The 24,162-nt window shown below is 43.1% G+C and overlaps 1 protein-coding gene across 6 annotated transcripts in view; it reads left to right on the top strand.

The window, feature by feature from the left end:
* The first annotated feature begins 221 nt into the window (after nt 1-221).
* LOC137348151 (signal transducer and activator of transcription 5B-like) overlaps nt 222-24,162 on the top strand; it is a 218,858-nt gene continuing 194,917 nt past the window's right edge. For 3 of the 6 annotated variants that reach the window (XM_068013414.1, XM_068013419.1, XM_068013418.1), the window contains exon 1: nt 16,930-17,094. The gene's annotated coding sequence lies outside the window, so the exon portion shown is untranslated. Of the gene's footprint in view, nt 316-525; nt 848-1,276; nt 1,415-16,929; nt 17,095-24,162 lie in introns of those variants that run through there. The other 3 variants (XM_068013415.1, XM_068013417.1, XM_068013416.1) reach the window with 3 other exon arrangements.

The raw sequence follows: 24,162 nt of genomic DNA on the forward strand, positions 1-24,162 counted from the left end.
TGAAGCAATGTGTTTTTTTAAACTACTAAATATTATTTTGATTTAAAGGGTATTCTAACACACTTAATAAATGTTAAAATGAAATATGAGCATCCCTTTAATAAGCTAATTTGCATAAGCTAAGTCACTTTCCACATGTTCATATTAAGGAAGTCCAGAAGCAGAATATAACCGAGCACTTGATGTGCCAGAATGAAACTGAAAGTGAGGGCACAGGGCCATCTTGCGACATGACTTCACCACTGTTTTAAACTATGAAATGAAATTGGCTACAAGTAGTGGGAGTAAGGACTTGGATGCAGAAGTTAAGAAAAGGTTTAATTTAACAGTTCTTTAAATTTAAAAATGTTATTGTTTTAAATAGTAACAAACATGACTGTACAAATTCACATATAGGAGACGAGAGAGGTAAAGAGGAAGAGAGAGAGAAAGGAGAAATTAAGGTCCTTGTTCAGGGCTAAAAGCAGGCTGTCATCTGCCAGTCATCTGATGCAGAGGTCGTATCCTCCTACAGCCTTCCTCCAGCTGAGCGATTTCTCCAAAAATGGAGGACTCAGCAACACCAGGCCTGTACATTCCTGTCAGCTCTCACAGTGCTGTGATATTTAAATGACAGCTTTCCCTCACAACTTCAGCCCAGGCTTCCATTGCTGATTTAATACCAAGGGCAGCCCTGTGGGATAGATACAGCGAGTGGAGATTTAAAAACAGCAGCTGCAGCCAAGGCTGAAGTTGGGCAGGAGAGTTGCATTTAAATCTCAGCACTGGAGGAGTGGAGCAACAGTTGATACAGTTGAAATGAGAAAGAACAGAGAAGCATTACTTGTGAATGCCAACTGACATGGAGGTGAGAATTATTAGTGGATAGAAAGTTTGTAATGTTGACTTGATGACAACGATAACAACTTTCATTTTATATAGAAACTTTAATGTTGAAAAGCGATCCATAGAGGTGCAATCAAAAAATGGATACCACGTCAAAGAAGGAGATATTACGAGTGCCTAAAACCTTGGTCAAAGATTTGGGGCTTAAAGAAGCTCTGAGAGGAGGAGACAGAGGTGGCAAGGCTGAGGGGTTTTGGGGAATGTGGGGTCTCAGCAGTTGAAGCAACTGTTAGCAATGGTGGAACAAGTGAGGGGGTACACAACAGATCATACAATGATGATAGATGAATTTTTTTTTTGTTGAGGGTGCTTCTTTTACACTTGAGTTGTGGTTAACTTCACTGTCACTTTATTAATACTCTTCACATGTTAAATGTGTAATTTTCTGAAGCAGATTCACTGGAAGGAACCTTCAGAGGATCAGTGTGTGGCAGACATAGCACACAATCTCACAACATAACACAGTGAGAAAAAACTGCAGGAGTCCGAGAAGGTGGCCCATCAACATCTTTATCAGGGTTTTGATAAGGTAAATACAGAGAGTGTTTCCACTTGTGTAGAAGAGCAAAACTAGAGGTCATTGATATAATATAGCCACCAACAAATCCAATAGGGAATTGAGAAAAACTTCTTTACCCAGAGAGTGGCGAGAATGTGGAACTTGCTACCACATGGATATTTGAGGTGAATATTATCAATGCATTTAAGGAGAAACTACACAAGTGAATAAGGGAGAAAGGAATAGAGGGTTAGCCGGATAGTTAGATGAGGAAGGATGGGAGGAGGCTGGAGTGGAACATAAATGCCAGCATGGACTGAATTGCCTGTTTCTGAGCTGTATATTCTATGTAATTCTATGTAACTAGAGATGGGATATGGATGTGTTCCTCCTGGCAATAGTCATGGCTTGTGAACGAAAGGAAAATCAACACGTGGGATAGAACTGTCTGATCACTGCGAATCATCAAGAATTCAAGGGAGCTCTGACTCAGAATATTCCTTAATTACCTGAGTGAGGGTGGCTAGTTGTGGAATACTATTATCTACAGATAGCCAGGCAGACTGAAATCAAACTGCTCAATGAACCATGCCCAGTTTACTTTGCTTCTCAGTTGTAATGAATTGTGTCCTGAGTCCTAATTCTTCTGCTAGTTCTGAATGTGGAACAAGGGGGCCTGAGGGGAATCTGTGTCTAATGTGGCTTCTGAAATATTTTTGCCACGGGATTTTCCTCTCTTTCTCCCTCCATCCCACTTCAAATTCCAGATATACCTACCCCAATTCTTTATATACGTTGCAACTCGCCCTCCTTTTCCTTGTCCTTAGTCCTGATTATGAGCACTGCATCTAAAAAGTCAACTAGGTGTTCAGTACAGATGAATCATCCGTGAATGTTATCGCCACAATTCCCTCAGTGGTTTTCCCAATCAGCCACTGTCACCTCAGAGGAAGATTGGGGGAAACACCACTTAAATGGCGTATTTAGAATTTCCTCTAAAATTACACCGGAAAATCGGTAGGTGCCCCAAGGAAATTCCCGACGTGGCTGTTAGCAAATGAGTTTTGAGTCTGTTGAACTGCCCAAGGTCTGGCAATGTATCTAAACCATCTTATTCCCAATTTGGTACTCAAATAGCAGACTGCCTAGGCAATATCCCACATCTCTTCAATAAACTGCACCACACTTGCCCTCTTCAGGAAATAAACTGTTTTTAGATGTGGAATAACCACTTACAGGATAGAGTGAGCCTACCTGAAGGGTGTACGAAATGAAAGCACGCCAAAAGGATCTGCAGGTAATTGATGATGGGGCAATCAAATTCATCACTGCCATTCAAGCCAAATTCCAGCTGCACAAAAATGTCACATTTTAGTACATGCAATTTTTAAAAAACTTCTAAAACTAACCAAACTGGCTGGACTGGAGTTACATGGCCACTCCCAGCCCCAGAAACCTAACCCAACCATTACCACAAAATTAATTCTGTGAGATATGCCATTTATATCTCCATGTGTGCCGAGAAACAAATACATTAAAAATGTCTAAGAAGAGGGAGAAGGAGAGAACCATGGAGAATCCTGATGATTGGGATTTGATTTAAGAAGCAATGCAGAGTTTCAACCTGTAATAAATTCAAAAAGCAAATGAAGGTTAACTTAGAATACAGCACATCCCTGTCCAGCTGCGTTAATGGAATCCTATCAGATTACTGAAGGCTAAGGTGTGTAATTCTGGCAGTAATATGTCAAGTCAAAAGACCATAACAGATCATATAGGGGCACCAAAGGATACTGTAGGGCAGTTTCAAACTCATTCTCATGTTATGGCAGAGCTGATAAATGACTACTTTGCATCCATCCATCATCCTGTACATGATGTCTTTGTTCGAAATGAGGAATTCTAAATATTGAACAGTATTATTAATAATAAAATAGATTGTAATGTCATCTTGGATAGATTATGAAAGCTCAAAATTGAAAGGGTTCCAGGTTCGGCTAATATCCATCTAACGGTGATTAAAGAGATGGGCCAGGTGCTCCGTGAACGTTTTTCTTGTATTTTCAATAGTTCAATAGTGTCAGGGATTGTTCCCTTGGACTGGAAGCTAGCTCATGTAGTTCCTAGTTTCAAGAAAGGGGACAAATAAGAGCAAGGGAACTATGGACCTCAACATCCATATTGGTGAGATGCTAGATGGGATTGTAAGAGATACCTTTATGATCACCGAGAAAGCGAATGGGCCATCAGAGATTCACAACATGGCTTCTGAAAAAATAGATTACGCTGAACATATTTGATAGAGTTTTTTTGAAGAAGTCACTAGGGAGCTGGATGAGAAATCTGGTAGACATTGTGTATCTGGACTTTCAGAAAACCTTTGATAAGATTCCTCACACTAGGTTACTTCACAAGTAGGAATCTTGTGATATCAGTAGAAATTTGAAATGCTTGATTTGGAATTGGCTCCAATACCACAGCCAAAAGGTTATAGATAATGGATACAATTCAGCTTGAAGACTTGATACTAGTGGTATCCTCCAAGGATTGGTCCTAGGTCTACTACTCTTCAAGAACTTTATTAATGACCTGGATAGCAGTGTTGGGCGGATGGTAAGTAAGTTTGTAGATGATAGCAAAATCTGTGCAAGGGCTAAGACGCTAAAGGATTGCAATCAAATCCAAAAAGATTTCCATCTGCTGGGGATTGGCCGCATAATAGCAAATTATGTTTAATTTAGATAAATGTGGTGTCATGTATGTAGTTACGGAACATTTGTAAGGAACAATACTGAAAGAGGTTTGAGAGAGAAAAAGATCTTGGTGTTACCACACACAGAAGGTTCATGATCAATGTAGAGAAACTGTAGTGAAAGCTAACAGGGTATTGGGTTTTATTAATAGAACCATTCAATATAAATCAAAGACACAATTTTGACACTCGACAGGTTGCTGGCCAGACCGCATCTAAAGTACTATGGCCAGTCTTGATCCCCCACATGGTGGATGATATCGTGCCTCGGGAAATTTTTTTTTTTAGAAATACAGCACTGAAACAGGCCCTTCGGCCCACCGAGTCTGTGCCGACCAACAACCACCCATTTATACTAACCCTACAGTAACCCTATATTCCCTATCACCTCCCTACACTAGGGGCAATTTACAACGGCCAATTTACCTATCACCTGCAAGTCTTTGGCTGTGGGAGGAAACCGGAGCACCCGGCGAAAACCCACGCAGACACAGGGAGAACTTGCAAACTCCACACAGGCAGTACCCAGAATCGAACCTGGGTCCCTGGAGCTGTGAGGCTGCAGTGCTAACCACTGCGCCACTGTGCCGCAGGAGTGTCCAGAGGAGTGCCTCAAGAATGATTGCTTGCTTAAAGAACCTCAGCTACCCAAATAGATTCAAGGAGCTTTATTTATTACTTTAGAGCAGTGTAGACTTAGAGGTGACCTGATAGAAGGCTATAAAATAATTAAAGGGCTGTATAGCTTTCTTATTGATAGATTATTCCAGTTAAACAGAATAGAGAGGACCAGGGGACATGAGTTTCAACTATGTAAGAGTAGGCATAGGCTGGATGTTAGGTGGTTCTTCTTTTCCCAGTGAATTGTGAGTCCCTGAATGCATACGTATGGTGGATGCTGACTCTCTTTATGCCTTCGAGAGGGAACTGGACAGGTTCCTGACTCTGGGGCAGAGATTGCATCATATAGAAGCTAAATGTCTATAGGTAAATCATGGTCCATGTGATCTCCTGGACTGATTGTCATTGCCTGGGGGGTGGGGGGGGGGGGGGAGGGGCGCGGTGTGGCCCGACAAAAAATGTATTTTTCCCATATTGGCCTTGAATCTTTTGTTCTTTTGCCAGGATATAACATGGCTGTGAGGGTAGGTGTGAGGTGGCAGTGGGGTGTTTGAAGGAGGGACAAAGTGTTTAACTATGATGGTCCAGACATCATAGTGTAGGACAGGCCTGATGGACCAGCTAGTCTCTCCCTATCTGTCAATTATGTAAGTTCATATGGTGGGGGACACAACTCTTTTCATCTTCTGGTCATGCCCTGGCGTGTGAAATTAAGGTTTTTTGTAACTAAAGTAGTAGTTGTATTCAATTTTCTTGCATGTACACAAAAGCCTGAAAAGGAAACCAAGTTATAAAGGCGCAACATTTGGTTGTGCATTTCTAGACAAGCATCAAATTGCCAGTTCACTAGGAAAGAAATTGATCTTAAGCATTCTTATACTTTGCAATGAATAGATTTTTAATCTTTAAAAAATAAAGGAAAAGCAAAGTGACATTTGGATTTGCAACAGACTAACCAAACCATCACACACCTAAAAGTTACCTCAACTACCACGAAGTTCCAGCATAAACTTGATGTTCTCTTGAGTTCAGCATTACCGGTGAACCCCATAAGTAGACTCTGCATCCCCTGCAATTTGGACAGTAACCATGAGACCCTTTGCATATACTGCAATCCCGCACATGCTCCCTGCTTGTTTCTCCTGTCTACCAAAACATGGACTGAAAAACATTCTAGTGCAATGAGGTCAACTGCAAACCAAGGAACTGGTTTCTTTTAAAAAATACAGAACCGTACAAATGTAATTTTCGGTGAAATTCTATATCTTTTGCTCCTCGTAGCAAGGAAAATTATAACGTATACCACATGTTAACAGGGTAAATTCACTTTACAGACCTGTAATTTCTGAAAGTAGTTGACACTAACCTTAGGGAGATAAATAAAGGAAAACTGTTTCCAGTGCCAGAAGGGTCGATAACCAAAGGGAACAGATTTAAGGCGATTGTCAAAAGACCCAGAGGCGGCACGAGGAAAAATCTTTTTTATTGAATGAGTGGTTAGGATTTGGAATTCACTGCCTAATGGGATGGAGGATACAGATTCAATAGCAGCCATCAAAAGGGAATTGACTAAATTTAATTCAATGAATTGAAGGAGAAAAAATTGCAGGGGTATGGGTAAAGTGCTGGGGAGTAGGACTAAACAGATTGCTCTTTGAAAGAGTTGGCATAGACTCGATGGATTGAATAGCCTCCTTCTTTGCTGGATCTGTATAAATCTCTGTTTAGGCCACAACTAGAGTATTGCATCCAGTTCAGGTACCACACTTTAGGAAGGATGTGAAGGTCCTTGAGAGGGTGCAGAGGAGCTTTACCAGGATGGTTCCAGGGATGTGGGAATTAAGCTTCAAGGTTAGATTGGAGAAGCTGGGGTTGTTTTCCTTGGAGCAAAGGAGGTTGAGGAGAGATCAAATAGAGGTGTACAAGATTATGACAGGTTTAGATAAGGTAGACAAAGAAAAGCTGTTGCCATTAGCTGATGGTACGAGGACTAGGGGGCACAGAATTTAAGGTTTTGGCCAAGAGATGCAGGGGGATGTGAGGATGAACTTTTTAACGCAGTGAGTGTTAATGACCTGGAACTCGCTGCCTAAGAGGGTGGTGGAAGGGAAGATGATCAATGATTTCGAAAAAGAAATTGGATAGGCACTGGCGGAAAATAAACCTGCAGGGCTGCAGGGATAGAACAGGGGAATGGGACTGGCTGAATTGTTCTATGGAGAGCTAGCAAGGACTCAATGGGTCGAATGTCCTCCTTCTGTGCCGTAATGATTCAATGATTATTCTCTGATTCTATTCTGAGGGTGCTGCATGCTCTTCGCTGTTTTTTATGAAAACCTCCTTCACATGATCTTCTTTCCCAGCCAAAGAGGAAGATAACTACGAGATGCCTGAATCCTCCCTCAGTGGAAAGCTTCTCCCATGGCAACAACATAGCCTGTGCAACTAAGACCACTCTCTGCTCAATGAAGAGAAGCCATTCTAAACTTGTAACTGAAAATGTTTCTATAATGTACGAATGAACCACATTGACTCAAATTAATATAGCAGGCAAGAAACGCAATCATATTATTAAACTTTAGGAATGATTTTAACTTTCGGCAGTAAAGGAATACAGGAGGTAGCGACCTGCTGCTTGTACTGAAGTCACTGGAGAGGAAAATCAGCCAAGGTGTGTAAGGGGAAACCGCTCAGCTACTGCCTGTTTTCCACCAGCGCTGAAAGTCAGTATCAGCTCTTTTGTCTTGTCACAGATAATGGGCTTAATTAACATTGCCAATTCTTGTATGTTGTAAGGAGTTAATCCCTTGTGAGACTAATTTAAACTAAATAACAACATGTTAATATAAATTAATTTGAAATTCCTCCGAGGCTAAACAGGCAAAAAGTTCCAAATGTGGCACACTGATCCAAGGGTGGATTAAGATGTGGGCCTCTAGCACCTGTACTGAGAGCCCTGTGAAAATGTGAAGTCCTTGCTAAAACTCAGCATAATGCAGAAAAATTGCATATAACAGCTTTATTATTAATGCAGTGTGTAATTATTCTATGGGCCTATTTCTTCATGCTGTTATATCTAATATATCACAGAATCACAGAATAATACAGGGCAGAAGAGGCTCTTCGGCCCATCGAGTCTGCACCGATGCATTAAAACACCTGACCTGTCTACCTAATCCCATTTGCCAGCACTTGGCCCATAGCCTTGAATGTTATGACGTGCCAAGTGCTCATCCAAGTACTTTTTAAAGGATGTGAGGCAACCTGCCTCTACCACCCTCCCAGGCAGGGCATTCCAGACCGAAGGATGCGGGGTGAGGCTTGAGCAGAGGGTGCAGTGAAGCCCTGAATATTCTCAGTACCCCAAGAATTCTTAAATCTTCTCTTCTCTGCTGTAATTGACATGGGTACTCTACTCCTTCAGGTTCAATTCACAGTCATGTTATCTCTGAGGCTGCACCAGATGAAATTCTTTGAAGCTGACCTTTCCTGGCCATCTAACAGTAGCTGGCCAGCAATTGGTCACACTCCCCATATAGGTTATATACAAGGATGTGGTTGTACACCAACCATCTACCCTCTATAAAGCAACTGTCAAAGCTCAGATGGTGCAACAAAAACCCATTATGCACTTAAATGTCAAGCAGGCATGGCAGGATACTCTAACATCATTACTACTAGCTGCAGTTAGTTTCAACAGTCATCTACCATCCAAGCCACTCAATTAATTCACTGACACAGTGTACTCTATGTGTATGATGATATGTCGGTCATGTGCAATAATTGTAATGCAGTCTATAGTGTTGTATCCAAAGAAAAGTGGCAAAGAAAATGTGTTTTAAATTTGTACTAGTCCCTGCAACATCTAAGACGATTTGTGAAATATTAACGCAAAACCTCTCCTGATGGTATTGAGCCATATAGAGCAGGAAAATTGCAGGTTCAATATCCCGTCCCACTCTTCACCCTGTTCTGTTTCTCTCTCCCCCCACCAGCCCGGCCCAACTCGACTTGACTCCCCGTCTCTCTCCCCCAACCAGCCACTCTTTGTCCCGGTCACCCCAAAGTGAGGGCAGCTCTCTGCATCACCGGGGAGTGAGGTCACTGAGCCAGAGCATTCCCTAAGAGGAAGTTGGTGATGTCAATGAACTGGGGTGTAAGGGTGGCTGGGTAGCAGCATGGGGAGCTGGTGGGGGGAGAGTGGGATTTGAGGGCACTACTGTGACAGCAAATCTAAAGTCCGAAAACCTCCCTGGCTACTAACAGCAGCGTCGGAAGATCCATTGGCCATTTTGAGAAACTGCCAGACAATCTAGGCAACCCTAGACATCCGCCCACATATGAATGGAATGAAAGTCTTTCCCATTCATATTTACTATCTGTTGCTATAGGCTCTGATAAAGCAGCAACTATTAGCAACTATGCGGTGAGAAAAGGTATGATTTACAAGTGGAGTCTTGCAATGCACAATTTCAGCTGCAAACAATAGCAGCAAGTAATGCACCAAATATAATGCAGAAAAGCAAAAGAAAAAAGCTTTAAATGCTGCAATAAGCCATTGACCACAACTTTGAAGTCAAACTTCTAAAAGCCAGAGCAAAAACTCCTGACAGTAAATATTGTCAATGGGCACACAAGGCTGAAAGAATGAATAGGTGAGAATGATCCACTGATTTCTACATGCGACCAAGTTTTAGACAAATGACTGAAGAGGTGTATTGAGATTTACATTTGCTCTGTATGAGGCTTCCAAAAAGTTAGATTTTTCTCTTGCTGAATTCAGTGCTTTGTGAATTGAGTACCCTGAACTATTTACCTGATTCAGTGAGGCGTGACTCCTAATCGCTAGGATCTTTGAGTGATGGGTAGTGTTGCATGTGCTGCATAAAATGATTGTGACATTGGTTTTGTTACTGTGCATTGCTATGTGCTATATTTTATCTGAACTTGACACAGTCTATGAATAAATTTACCAGAATCTGAACCGTCAGTTAGTGTGGTTACCCCACCCTCAATGTATTAACTATTAGAGGCACTTTGTATTTTACTGCAGTCTGTTTACATGGGACCACAGACCCACCCAGGTTTCATTATTGAATTCTGTTACATAACGGTAATTGTTACAAAAACAGAAAATGCTGGAAATACTCAGCAAGTCAGGCAGCATCTGTGGAGCGAAAAACAGAGTTAACATTTCAGGTCGATAACCTTTCATCAGAACTGGCAAAAGTTAGAAATGTAATTGGTTTTGAGAAAGTGAAAGGAAGGAGGGGGAAGAAGAACAAAAGGGAAGGTTTGTGATAGGGTGGAGGGCAGCAGAGATTAAATGACAAAAGGTTTCATGGTACAAAGCCAAAGTGTGTTGCAATGGAACAAGTGAAGAAACAAAAGATGTTTCTGGATGAGGTGTAGATGACAGGATAACAGCCGTCTAAACACAAAGTAAAGGGACGAAGAAAGAAACAAAGAGTGGGAGGAAGAAACCGCATCAGCCAAAAAACAGTAAAAAATAAAAAAATTGGTGGCAGAGGTTATGACCTGAAATTATTGAACTCAGTGTTGATTCTTGAAGGTTGTAAAGTGCCCAGTCGAAAGATGAGGTGCTGTTCCACAGGCTTGTGTTGAGCTTCATTGGAACACTGTAGCAGGCAAAGGAAAGAAAAGTCAGAGTGGGAACAATGTGGAGCTCAGGGTCGCACTTGTGGACTGAATGGAGGTGTTCCACAAAGCGGTCATCCGGTCTGCATTTGGTCTCCCCAATGTAGAGGAGACCACATCGTGAGCAGTGAATACGGTATACTAAATTGAAAGAAGTACAAGTAAATTGCTGTTTCACTTAGAAAGAGTGTTTTTCTTCTCTCCACAGATGCTGCCTGACCTACTGGGCATGTCCAGCATTTTCTGTGCTTGTTTCAGATTTCCAGCATCCGCAGTATTTCACTTTTGTGTTATAGGTCATTGACACCGTTTTGTACTCCTGAACATCCCTAGTTATTTGACATGCTGTATTATCTCATTTTTTTCGACTTTAGCACAATTATTTTGATGCCCACATTACCCTAATATTTTGTTTGCTGTTCTCTTAATTCCACTCTGTCATTTGATGAAATTTTTCATTAAAATATTTCAGTTTTTCACTATGAGTAACATAGGTTTTGCATAATTTCCACATGTGCCCTGGCACGTAAAATAACAACAATTTCCATAATATAGTGTCTTTAATGTAGGAAAACATTCCAAGGGGTTTCACAGAAGAAATGACACAGAGCCAAAGATGTAGACATTACGAGGATTAACTTGATCAAAAAGATAGCTTTTATGGAGGGTTACAAAGGACGTAAGAGAGGCTGAAAGGTTGAGGGAGGAAACTCCAGGGCTCAGTGTTGAGCTGGCTGAAGGCACAGCCAGAAATGATGGGAGAAGTTGAAAAGTTGAAGGAGAAGAATTCAGAAGAAATGTATTTTGAAAAGTTAGCAAAAAAAGTAGTAATTTAAGCAGAATTTTTAACGTTATTAACTGTTTTTAATTGTCAAGATTTTTTTTCCTGCACTGAATCTAATGAAATTGATTGGCCTTCCATCTCTGTTACCTATCCATACATAAGAAATTTGCTTAATCAACGAAACACCATAATGAAGTTTACTGAATGAAATCTTTTATTTCAAAAAAAAAATCCTACAATGATGAATTTTGCTGAACAATTTCCACACATTGGCAGGATTGAAGACTGCAGGGTTGGTTTAGGAGTTGCAGGCTAAGAGGTTGTTTACTTAGGGGCAGGAGGTGGTGGTGATGGTGGCGGGCGGGGATGTTGGGGAATGGACATAGGCGCAACAACTGGTGCTCATTTTTTTTTATTTCTGTAGCTACACCCAGGTTGTAAAAGTGCATAGATATACAAACAAATGTGATCATTATGTTTCATGTAGCTGCTGAAGTGCAAGACGTTACCGGGTTGAGAGGTATGCGGCCCTGCAGCAGCTGATTAAAGGTGATGTGTAAAAAGGTGTTTTTTTTAACCTATTTTTAGGAAGGTGCTGCCTCTTGCTGGTGCTGTTAGTCCCTCCTGTATTTCCCCAACAGTATTTCTCACACTAGACAGTGAGAATCGAGGAGTAATTCAACCATGGAAGGCATCACACCTGAGCGCAATCTTAAAAACACTGATAGCATTATGATTTAGTTGGGAAGGTTCCCTTTGCATTCGTTGGAACATTTTTTATGTTTGTTGAGCTTTTAGTTTGATTGGACTGCGTTTCACTTTCTTATATTAACAATGCCCTAAAAGGGGCTGATTCTGTTGGCCCATTAAAATAAGTTTATCCTAACCCAATAATAGTTTTTTTTAGTTTTAGTTTTAGAGATACAGCACTGGGATGGGCCCTTCGGCCCACCAAGTCTGTGCCGACCGTCAGCCACCCATTTGTACTAGTCTTGCACTGGTCCCATATTCCTACCACATCCCCACCTGTCCCTATATTTCCCTACCACCTGCCTATAATGGGGGCAATTTGTAGTGGCCAATTTGCCTACCGGCCTGCGGGTCTTTTGGCTTGTGGGAGGAGACTGGAGCACCCGGGGAGGGCCCACGCGGACACGGGGAGGGCTTGCGGGCTCCGCACGGGCAGTGCCTGGAGTTGAGCCCGGGGCGCTGCAGCTGTGGGGCTGCGGTGCTAACCACTGCGCCAATGTGCCACCCCAAAAGACTTGCAGATTGGTAGGTAAATTGGCCATTATAAAATTGTCCCTAGTATAGGTAGCTGGTAGGGAAATATAGGATCAGGTGGGGATGTGCTAGGAATATGGGATTAGTGTAGGATTAGTATAAATGGGTGGTTGATGGTCGGCACAGACGAAGGGCCTGTTTCAGTGCTGTATCTCTAAACTAAACTAATAGTTATTAATGAAGTGCGTACCTGGATTGTATCAGTTCTTGGACACGATGTTGATGCTCTTTAAAACAGAAATGAACATCGAGGTAGGGAAGAAATAACTGAGCATGCTGTGAATAGCTTGGCTTAGTGATTGCAGTCTCATCACTAAACTAGAAGGATGTTCAAACCCTGCTCCAGGGATTGAGCCCATAATCTGCTTTCACACTTCAGGATTTTAATCTGGAATGGGAAGAGGGTGCAGATCAGCTGCTGGCAGGCAGTTAAGTGTTGGGGAGGTAGTTGCCTAAGGGTTTCATTGGAAGGCCGGGGCGGGGATAGACCTAGTATTGGAGTCCATAAGTTCCCTTGTCAGGCCCGGAATAGCAGCTTTGCTCCTCCTGGCCCCACAAGGTAATGTTTTGACTTAGCTGGAGGGCTTCTTTGTTCTCGCTGCTGATCTGCTTTACCCCGGCAGAAAAATGTGTTGACTTCCCCACTCAGGCTGTGTTTAAAATGCCATTGGGGTTCTCTTGACATCACAGGACCCCAATTAGCATTAATGCATGAGGCAGCTGCCTGATGCCTCATCTGCCGCCAAAAGCAGCAGCACTAAAACTGGAAATCAGTGGTCACAGAGCAAGAAATGGAGCTGCTCAATTTTGACTGCTCGCCCACTCCATTCTTGCTGAGTGGGGTGCGTTAAAATTCAATGCAGTATTGAAGGAGTGCTGCGTTGTCGGAGGAGCTGCCACTCTTGAACTCTTAAACCAAGATTCTGGATATCTTTTAGAAGATCTTATTATTTCAAAGAAGGGGACTTTTCCCAATGCTCTGGACAACATTCTTCCCTTAATCAACGCCACCAATACCGATGAACTCGTTACTTATTCCATGTTGTGCATGTGTGAACAAAATAGCTGCTGCATTTGCCTACATAATTGCAGTGACTGCACTTCAAAAGTAATTCATTACCTGTGAAGTGCTTTGTGACTTCTTGAAGATATGAAACTTTCTACATCGATGTAAGTTCTTGCTATGAAACACACCATTACAACACATTTAGTCAGTAAGTCGTCAAAAGAACATAACCGTTCCTTTTATAACACTGGTGAAAGGGAATATTCACAATGTAACAGAAATAACCATTGCTCAGGAACAATAGATACTGTGTTTACTGGGAAGGTTCCAGGGCCTGGTTGCAGAAACTAATTACTTTGCTACTTCTTTAATCCTTTGGGAAAGAAGTAAATATGCATTAAAAACACAGAAGTAAAATGAGCTGTCAGGTGGTTGTCGAGGGTGGGGGTTGTTGTGAAATGGTGAAGAAAGTTATTCATTAAGCCTGGCTCTGAGTCAGAAGGCTGTCTGTTCAAGTCCCACTGCAGAGATTTGAGCACAAAAATCTTGGCTGCGAGTCCAATGCAGTACTGACTCATCTTTTGGATGAGAGAATAAACTGGTGCCTTGTCTGCTCTCCCAGGTGAACGTAAAAGATCCCATGGCACAATTTCGAAGAAGAGCAATGGAGTTATCACCAGTGCCCTGGCCAACATTAATCCCTCAATAGGCATTATCACATTGCTGTCTGTGGGAGTTTGCTGTGTGAAAATTAGCTGCCATGTTTCCTACAACAGTGACGACATTTTAAAAGTACTTCATTGTCTGTAAAATGCTTTGGGACATCCTGAGGTCATGAATGGCACTATACAAATGCAAGCCTTTCTTTCATGTTTCAATACAACATGGCTTTATAGCATTTGTTTTCTTTTATTTGCTGGCTCATTTTTCCTTCCTGCCTTAAACATTTGATTAGTCATTACGCTGGTGATGGTAACCTCCTGGCATTTTGCCCAAGTGTCCATAATTTATGTGTGAGTTTTGACAATAATTGTCAGCAGCCTATTTAGGAGGAGAAGGATGAAGGTTGCATTACAGGTTTGTCCAAATCTGTAATTAATGATCCCCACATGAAGATTGTCCAGCAGTACTCAAAATTGCAACGATACAGAGAAGCATGGGCATATGGGGACAAACCTTGGCCATTTTTCCTTTACCTACTTCAGGGCATACATCATGGGGCAAGACGTCAGAAATGCTCCATCCATCAATATTGGTGACCACGCTCTGGAAGTGGTTCAAAAGTTCACCTACCTAGGCTCAACTATCACCAGTAACCTGTCTCTAGATACAGAAATCAACAAGCGCATGGAAAGGCTTCCACTGCTATGTCCAGACTGGCCAAGAGAGTGTGGGAAAATGGCGCACTGACACGGAACACAAAGGTCCGAGTGTATCAAGCCTGTGTCCTCAGTACCTTGCTCTATGGCAGCGAGGCCTGGACAACGTATGTCAGCCAAGAGCAACGTCTCAATTCATTCCATCTTCGCTGCCTCCGGAGAATACTTGGCATCAGGTGGCAGGACCTTATTTCCAACACAGAAGTCCTTGAGGCGGCCAACATCCCCAGCTTATACACACTACTGAGTCAGCGGCGCTTGAGATGGCTTGGCCATGTGAGCTGCATGGAAGATGACAGGATCCCCAAAGATACATTGTACAGCGAGCTCGCCACTGGTATCAGACCCACCGGCCGTCCATGTCTCCGCTTCAAAGACGTCTGCAAACACGACATGAAGTCCTGTGACATTGATCACAAGTCGTGGGAGTCAGTTGCCAGCTCACCAGAGCTGGTGGGCAGTCATTAAGGCGGGGCTAAAGTGTGGCGAGTCGAAGAGACTTAGCAGTTGGCAGGAAAAAAGACAAAAGCGCAAGGGGAGAGCCAACTGTGTAACAGCCCCGACAATCAAATTTTTCTGCAGCACCTGTGGAAGAGCCTGTCACTCTAGAATTGGCCTTTATAGCCACTCCAGGCGCTGCTCCACAAACCACTGACCACCTCCAGGCGCTTACCCATTGTCTCTCGAGATAAGGAGGCCAAAGAAGAACTTCAGGGCATACTGGGGCCAATTATTGTGCCCTGCTGCTTATCTGGCTGCGATCACCTAACTGGTCATGGACTAGGGTAGGAAGCTTTGAAGGTGGCAGGACATATTGAGAGAGTGGTTAGTAAAACATATGGGATCTTGGGCTTCATAAATAGAGGTATTGAGTATAAAAGCTGGGAAGTTATAGTGAACTTTTATAGAGCTTGTGTTAGGTCCCAAATGGAGTATTGTGTTCAGTTTTGGTCACCACACTTCAGTAAGGGTGTGAGTGTCCTTGAGAAGGTGCAGAGTAGATTTACCAGAATGGTTCTAGGGATGAAGAATTTTAATTACCAAGGTTAGGTTGGAAAAGATGGGTTTTTTTTCCTTGGAACAAAGGAGATTGAGAGGAGATTTAATAGTAGTGTACAAGGTTATGATGGGCTTAGATAAGATAGATGAGGCAAAGCTGTTCCCATTAACAAATAGTACAAGGACTAGGGGACACCAATTGAAAATTTTGGGCAAAAGATGCAGGGGAAATATGTGGAAGCACTTCTATACACAGTGGGTGGTTAATGGCCTGGAACTCGCTGCTCACATGGGTGGTGGAAGCAAAGTTGATCAATGATTTCAAAAACAAGTTGGATGGCCACCTAAGAGAAATAGACTTGAGGGCTAAGGGGATTGAGCTGGGGAGTAGGACTGACAGCATAGCTCTACCAAGAGCCAGCATGGGCTCGATGGGGTGAATGGCCTCCTTCTGTGTCGTAAATGAATCTATGACTCTGAAACCCTTTGTCATATAATCGCTCCGGCCCTCCACCCTATCACAGACCTTCCTTTTTGTTCTCCTTTCCCTCCTTCACTTGCACAAACCCTAAGACATTCCTAGCCTTTGCCATTTCCGATGAAAGGTCACTGACAACATTTAAGAAGTATTTAGATGAGCACTCGATAGCATACGAGGCAACGGCACTTGAAACGCCGTAGCATACAAGGCTATGGGCCAAGTGCTGGAAAATGGCATTAGAATATATAGGCTTGATGGCCGGCGCAGACGCGGTGGGCCGAAGGGCCTGCTTCTGTGCTGTTTAATTCGATGACCTGAAACGCTGACTGGTTTTTCCCTGCACAGATGCAGCCTGGCCTGCTGAGCATTTCCAGCACTTTCCATTTTTTGTTGTTGTTGTTGTTTCAGATTTCCAGCATCCTCAGTGTTTTGCTTCCGCAGGTGGAGACAGGTTGTTGTTTGTTTTTTTATTTTTCGTTTTTCGAAAAAGAGTGTGATTTGCGGACGCTCCCCTGAAGCGGATCCAAGGGAGCGTGTGTCAATTAAGCGCCGCGCTGGAAGCGGAGAGGCGGAAGTGGGAGGGAGGTGGCTCGGGTACGTCAGCGCGAGCGGGGCCGAGGGCTCGAGCGGGGAGCGGAGAGAGAAAAATAATCAAGCACTCAACTGAGGAAGGAAAAATTAATAATAAAGTAGTAAAGGAGGAGCGGCACCGACAAACTGAAAGCTTTAAAACAACAGCAACTCAGGTAAGAGGCAACTCGCCCACCGGGCCTGTTTCCAGGGAAAATTACACTTGAAGCGCGATCTTTCTGGGCCGTTGTTTCCAATGACGGTTTGATGTATATATATATATATATTTATAAAAAATGAGGGAATTAATTTAATATTAAAAATTAAAAAGCTGTGGGGAAGCACGCTGGCCGTACGCTGCGGGTTTCACTTTTACGTTGAGTCACTTTTATTGTACAAATTTGCATTGAAGTAAATAGTGGAACTTTTTCTCTCTCCCTCCTGTCAGCTTATTCGTCGTTGGGTTCAACTGTATTTGGTCAAAAGCTTCTCTTTTTATTGAGTGGATCTTAATGGCTTTTATTTTGGAGGGGGAGGGGCAGATTTTAGTGGCTACTTTTTTTTTGGTTAAAAAGTTTTGTCTCTGCATAAATTTAAGTCTGTTTCAGGGAAGTGTTTTCAGATTTTAGTTTGTTGTATTTTTGTTTTTGTGTATTCAGTATTCAATGTTGGTGTGAGGGTGAAGTCTCAGCTCAGTCCCAGTGTAAGGGGACTGGAGTTAAAATGTGCTGTTGAATTGACCTGGGGGAGATGGTGAAGGTGGGGAGTTGTGGGGGTGGTATCAGGGCCACTTTTGCCTCCCCCGCACTTTCCTGAGTCTCAGTGCTGGGGGCAGGGTGAGCTGTGCTGACCAGGGAAGAGGCTGTCACTGCGCTCAGGGAATCAGATTTGAGGCAGTCACATTGTATTTCCTGTCATACAGAAACTCCAGAACCAGGCTCACTTCAGATTTTTTTTTTTGTGACCAAGTGGAGTGGAAAATTATAGAAACCTAATATTGCCTCTAATTACAGCATAATTGCATCAGTTGTATGGTACTGCCTAATTCATAGCTGTCAGGGTTTGCCACAGACGTTCATAGTGGCAGGAGTACTTTCATGAACAAGATTTTGTTTTTATTATAGTTAAAGATTTACCTACAGAATGTGAAAATGATTTTTTTCTTCAGTTTCAATGAAAATTAAAGGAGAAGGAAACTTTTTTGGATAAATTCGTGAAAATCAGTTTTTCTTGATTCTACAAAAAATTGCATGGATTTTTCTGGGTTGGGGAAAACACATCTGACCAGCGAAAAGATGTTGAATTCACACATATCGTGCTCGTGATGTGTGATTTTATGTAAGGTAGTATGCACAATGATGTCTCTGAGTAGCATGAAGTCCAGCTCGATGGATTACTGTTTCCACAGTGTACTTAACTTGGGGAATTTGGTGAGTGAGGGAAAAGGTGCTGTTCTGGTATTTTACGACACAAGGAATGGTCTGAGAAAGGGAGCAGGAAATGGTGGGATCTGAGAGTTGAAGTCTTGAGGCATTAATTCGGTGAACAGGTAGGTTATTGGTTGGTGAGTTTTAAGGTTTTTTTTTCTCTAAACTAGGGCATTACTTTAAACTAGGGGGTCTGGGAAAATATAAGTACTGTATTAAATTAAAACCTAAAGTGCTGGAAATACTCAGCAGGTCTGGCTGCATCTGTGGAGGGAGAAACAGAGTTAATGTTTCAGGTCTGTGACCTTTCATCAGGTCACAGATTTGAAATGTTAACTCTGTTTCTCTCTCCACAGATGCTGCCAGACCTGCTGAGTATTTCCAGCACTTTGTTTTATATTTCAGATTTCCAGCATCTGCAGTATTTTGTTTTTGTATTACTATATGAAATTTATAGCTTAACTACTTAAACTACTTAATATACAAATAATTGTTGAATAAAGGCTTTAACTAATTAAATAAAATAAGGTTAGTCTAAGATATGGCAGAGCAGGTTGTGTGTCTTGATTGCAGAATGTGGGAGTTTCTGGACGGTGAGACTGTCCTGAGCGCAAACGGCTGCAAAAGAGGTCTCCACCTCAGATCTCTCTGGCTGAGAATCATTGAGCTGGTGCGTGAGCTGGCGATACTCTGACACAGAAGAGAGAGGGAGGAATTTCTGGACAGTTTTATCCAGAATACAGTCCCACCCCAGAGGGGAAAACAGGTTCAAGAAAGGGCAGGCGTAACTGTTGGGGAGCTGGGTAGCAGGGATTTAGGACAGGTTGAGAAGGAGGTCCTGCAGTCACTGGTCCTGCCCAACAGGTACAATGTACTTGCAACTGTGAGGACAAGGAGAAAGACTGAAGGAGGACAGCTACAATGAAGACCAAGGCACCGTGGCTAATAAGGCTTTGCAAGGGGGTGGTGGGAAAGCACAATAGATAGTAATGTGGTAGTAATAGGTGACTCTAATTAGGGGATAGATAGCATCCTCTGCAGCCAAGAATGAGAATCCCAAAGGTTGTGTTGCCTGCCTGGTGCCAGGGTAATCGATATCTCATGGCAGCTGGAGAGTAATGTGGAAAGGGAGGGCAGTTGTCATGGTCAATGTTGGAACAAATGATGTAGGTAGGAGCAGGGTGGAGGTCCTGCTGATAGACTATCAGGAGTTAGGCTCTAACTTATAAAGCAGGACCTTGAGGGTAATAATCTCTTGATTACCTGAGCCATGTGCAAATTGGCATAGGAGCAGACAGATCAGGAGAATCAACACATGGCTAAAGGGCTGGTGTTGGAAAGAGGGGGTTCCTTTTCATGGGAAACTGGTACTAGTTCTGGGACAGGAAGGAGCTGTACTGATGGGATGGGCTCCACCTGAGCTAGTATGGGACCTGTCTCTTAGTGGAAAAGGTAAATAGGAAGCTGGCAAAGGCTTTAAACCAGTAAGATGGGGGAGGGATCTACAAGAAATGTAAGCAGCCTAAGTGTAAACAAAACAGGGAAGGAGAGCATAGGAACGAATAAAGTAAGGGAGGACATTGTCAAGAAAACAAATAGTTATAGAACTGGAGTCTTAAAAGATGGTTAAACATAAAGTGAGAGGAAATCCTGTTTAAAAACGAGTTAAAATGTCTGTACAGCAGTGCACACAGTGTCCATAATAAAACTGGGAGCTGCAGGCAATCATGTTGCAGGTAACCAGACATAGTAGGGATTACTGAGACATGGCTACAGAAAAATCAGAACTAGGAATTGGATGTTGCAGGGAAAAACATATTTAGAAAAGACAAAGAGGGGAAAAAGGGGAAGTGGAGTAGCTGTACTTACTAGGGATAACAATGGCAATAGAAAAAAGGGACGCAGCTATCAGAAAGACAAAAATAGAATCCGTATGGATAGAGATAAAAGATCAAATCACACTAATGGGTGTAGTCGACAGAACACCGAATAGTGTAAGGGAGGTGGAGGAAGAAATATGCCAACAAATTTAGGATTTGAGCAAAAAACTTCGAATAATAATCATGGGAGATTTCAACTACCCCAATATTAATTAGACTGAAGAGGTAGGTAAAGGGGATAAGGGAATGGAGTTCCTACAATATGTACAGGACTCCTTTCGAACCAATATGTAAAAAGCCCAACAAGGGAATATTGGCTAATGGATCTAGTAATGGGGAAGGAACCCGAGCAGATGAGAAGTAAAAGTAGTGGAACATCTAGACAATTGCAACAACACTATAATACGCTTTGAGGTAATAATAGAGAAGGACAAATGTATGATGAAAACCAGGTTGATAAATTGGAGCAAAACTGATTTTGAGGGGCTGAGAATAGAACTTGGGAAAATAAAATGAGCAACAATATTGGTGAACAATGAGAAACGTTTAAAATGGCGTTCGAGAGTGCACGAAAAATATATTCCGCTAAAAGGAAAGAAACTAAACACTAGTGAGAGTCTATGGATGAATAAAGACATAAGGGAACAATTGAAGGTTAGCAAAGGGGCATATATTAAGCACATAGACTGCAGAGGAATGCATGATAAGAGAGAATACAAAGTGATTTGAAAAGAAGGCAAAGAAGAACTATGAAATTGAATTATCAAGGAACATAAAACAAAATAGTAAAATATTTTACAGGCACATCAGTAAAGAAAGGGAGGCAGGGATGTGAATATGATAATACAGGTAACAATAGAAAGATGGCAGAAATATTAAGTAATTAGTTCGCTTTGGTATTTACAAAGGAGATAGAACAGGCTAATGCTCTTGAGATATGGGGTTGAATCCCACCAAGGCAGATGGTGAAATTTGAATTCAATTAATAAATTTGGAATTAAAAAGCCTGTTTAATGGTGACCATGAAACCATTGTCGATTATTGTAAAAACCCATCTGGTAATTCCCTTTAGGAAAGAAAATCTGCCATCCTTACCTGGTCTGTCCTACATGTGACTCCAGACCCAGAGCAATGTGGTTGACTCTTAAATTCCCTCTGAAAAGGCCCAGCAGGCCACTTAGTTCTATCAAGCCTCTACGAAGTCTAAGAAAAGTAATTAAACCGACTGATGACCAGGCATCGACCTAGGCAGTGGACACGACAATGGCAAACCCAGCCCTGTTGACAGTGCAAAGTCCTCCTCACTAACATTTGGGGCTTGTGCCAAAATTGGGAGAGCTGTCCCACAGACTAGTCAAGCAACAGCCTGACATAGTCATATTCAAGGAATCATACCTTACAGACAGTTCCCAGACACCACCATCACCATCCCTGGCTATGTCCTGTCCCACCAGCAGAACAGACCCACCAGATGTGGCGGCACAGTGGTATATAGTCAGGAGGGAGTTGCCCTGGGAGTCCTCCAACATTGACTCTGGACCCTGTGAGGTCTCATGGCATCAGGTCAAACATGGGCAAGGAAATCTCCTGCTGATTATCACCGACTGCCCCACCTCGGCTGATGAGTCATTGCTTCTCCATGTTGAGCACCAATTGGAAGAAGCGCGGAATGTGCTCTGGGTGGGGGACTTCAGTGTTCATCACCAAGAGTGGCTCGGTAGCTCCACTGCTGTCCGAGCTGGCCGAGTCCTAAAGGACATAGCTGCGGCAGGCGGTGAGGGAACCAACGAGGGAAAAACATGCTTTACCTCATCCTCACCAATCTACCTGTCGCAGGTGCATCTGTCCATGACAGTATTGGTAGGAGTGACCAGCACACAGTGCTTGTGGAGACAATGTCCGTCTTCACATTGAGGGTACCCACCATTGTTTTGAGTGGCACTACCACTGTGCTAAATGGGATAGATTTCGAATAGATATAGCAACTCAAAACTGGGCATCCATGAGGTGCTGTGGGCCATCAGCAGCAACAGAGTTGTATTGAACCACAATCTGTAACCTCATGGCCCAGCATTCTGCCATCAAGCTGGAGGACCAGCCCTGATTCAATGAAGAGTGCAGGAGGGCATGTCAGGAGCAGCACCAGGCATACTTAAAAATGAGGTGTCAGCCTGATAAAGCTACAACACAGGACTACTTGCATGCCAAATTGCAGAAGCAGCTTGCAATAGATAGGGCTAAGCCACCCCACAACCAACGGATCAGATCTAAGCTCTGCCGTCCTGCCACATCCAGTTGTGAATGGTGGACGATTAAACAGATAACAAGAGGAGGAGGCTCCAGAAAAATCCCCATCATCAATGATGGGAGAGCCCAACACATCAGTGCAAAAGACCAGGCTGAACCATTTGCATCCACCTTCAGCTAGAAGTGCCGAGTGGAAGATCCATCTCGGCCTCCTCCTGAGACAGATGCCAGTCTTCAGCCAATCTGATTCACTCCACATGATAAAGAAACGGCTGAAGGCACTGAATACTGCAAAGGTTATAGGCCCTGACAACATCCTGACAATAATACTCAAGGCTTGTGCTCCAGAACTAGCTGTGCCCATAGCCAAGCTGTTCCAGTACAGCTACAACACTGGCATCTACCTGGCAATGTGGAAAATTGCCCAGGTATGTTCTGTCCAAAAAAGCAGGACAGTTCCAATCTGGGCAGTTACTGCCCTATCAGTCTACTATCGATCATCAGAAAAGTGATGGAAGGGGTCGTAGACAGTGCCATCAAGGGGCACTTTCTCAGCAGTAACATGCTCACTGACTGTCTGCTTGGGTTCTGTCAGGGCCACTCTGCTCCTAACCTCATGATAGCCTTGATGCAAACATGGGCAAAAGGGCTGAACTCCAGAGGTCAGGTGAGAGTGACTGTCCTTGACATCAAGGCAGCATTTGATTTGAGTATGACATCAAGGGGTCCTAATAAAACTGAAGTCAATGGGAATCGGGGAAAACTCTCGACTGGTTGGAGTTATATCTAGCACAGATGAAGATGGTTGTGGTTTTTGGAGGCCAACTATCTCAGTCTCAGGCCATCACTGTAGGAGTTCGTCCGGGTAGTGGCCCAGGCCCAACCATCTTCAGCTGCTTCATCAGTGACCTTCTCTCCATCATAAGGTCAGAAGTGGGGATGTTCACTGATTGCACAGGGTTCAGCACTATTAGTGACACTTCAAATACTGAAGCAACTTGTGTCCAGATGCAGCAAGACCTGGACAACATCCAGGCTTGGGCTGATAAGTGACAACATTCGTGCCACACAAGTGCCAGGCAGTGACCATCTCAAACAAGCGAGAATCTAACCATCTCCCCATGATATTCAATGACATTACCATTGTTGAATCCCCTACCATCAACATCCTTGGGGCTACTATTGACCAGAAACTGAACTGGAATAGCAACATAAATGCTGTGGCTACAAGAACAAGTCCAAGGCTAGGAATTCTGCAGCGAGTAACTCACCTCCTCTCTCCCCAATGCCTCTTCACCATCGACAAGGCACAAGTCAGGAGTGTGATGGAATACTCTCCACTTGTGTGGATGGGTACAGCTCCAACAACACTCGAGAAGCTCGACACCATCCAGGACAAAGTACCCAGCTTAATTGGCACCCCATCCACCACCTTCAACATTCACTCCCTTCACCACCAACACACAGTGGCAGTAGTGTGTGTCCTCTACAAGATGCACTACAGCAACTCACCCAGGCTCATTTGACAGCAGCTTCCAAACCTGTGACCTCTACAACATAGAAGAACAAGGGCAGCAAATGCATGGGAACACCACCACCTGCAAGTTCCCCTTCAAGCCACACACCATCCTGACTTGGAACTCTATCACTGTTCCTTCACTGTAGCTGGGTCAAAATCCTGGAACTCCCT

Source organism: Heterodontus francisci, chromosome 33, assembly GCF_036365525.1.
Source record: "Heterodontus francisci isolate sHetFra1 chromosome 33, sHetFra1.hap1, whole genome shotgun sequence".
Classification (NCBI taxonomy): domain Eukaryota; kingdom Metazoa; phylum Chordata; class Chondrichthyes; order Heterodontiformes; family Heterodontidae; genus Heterodontus; species Heterodontus francisci.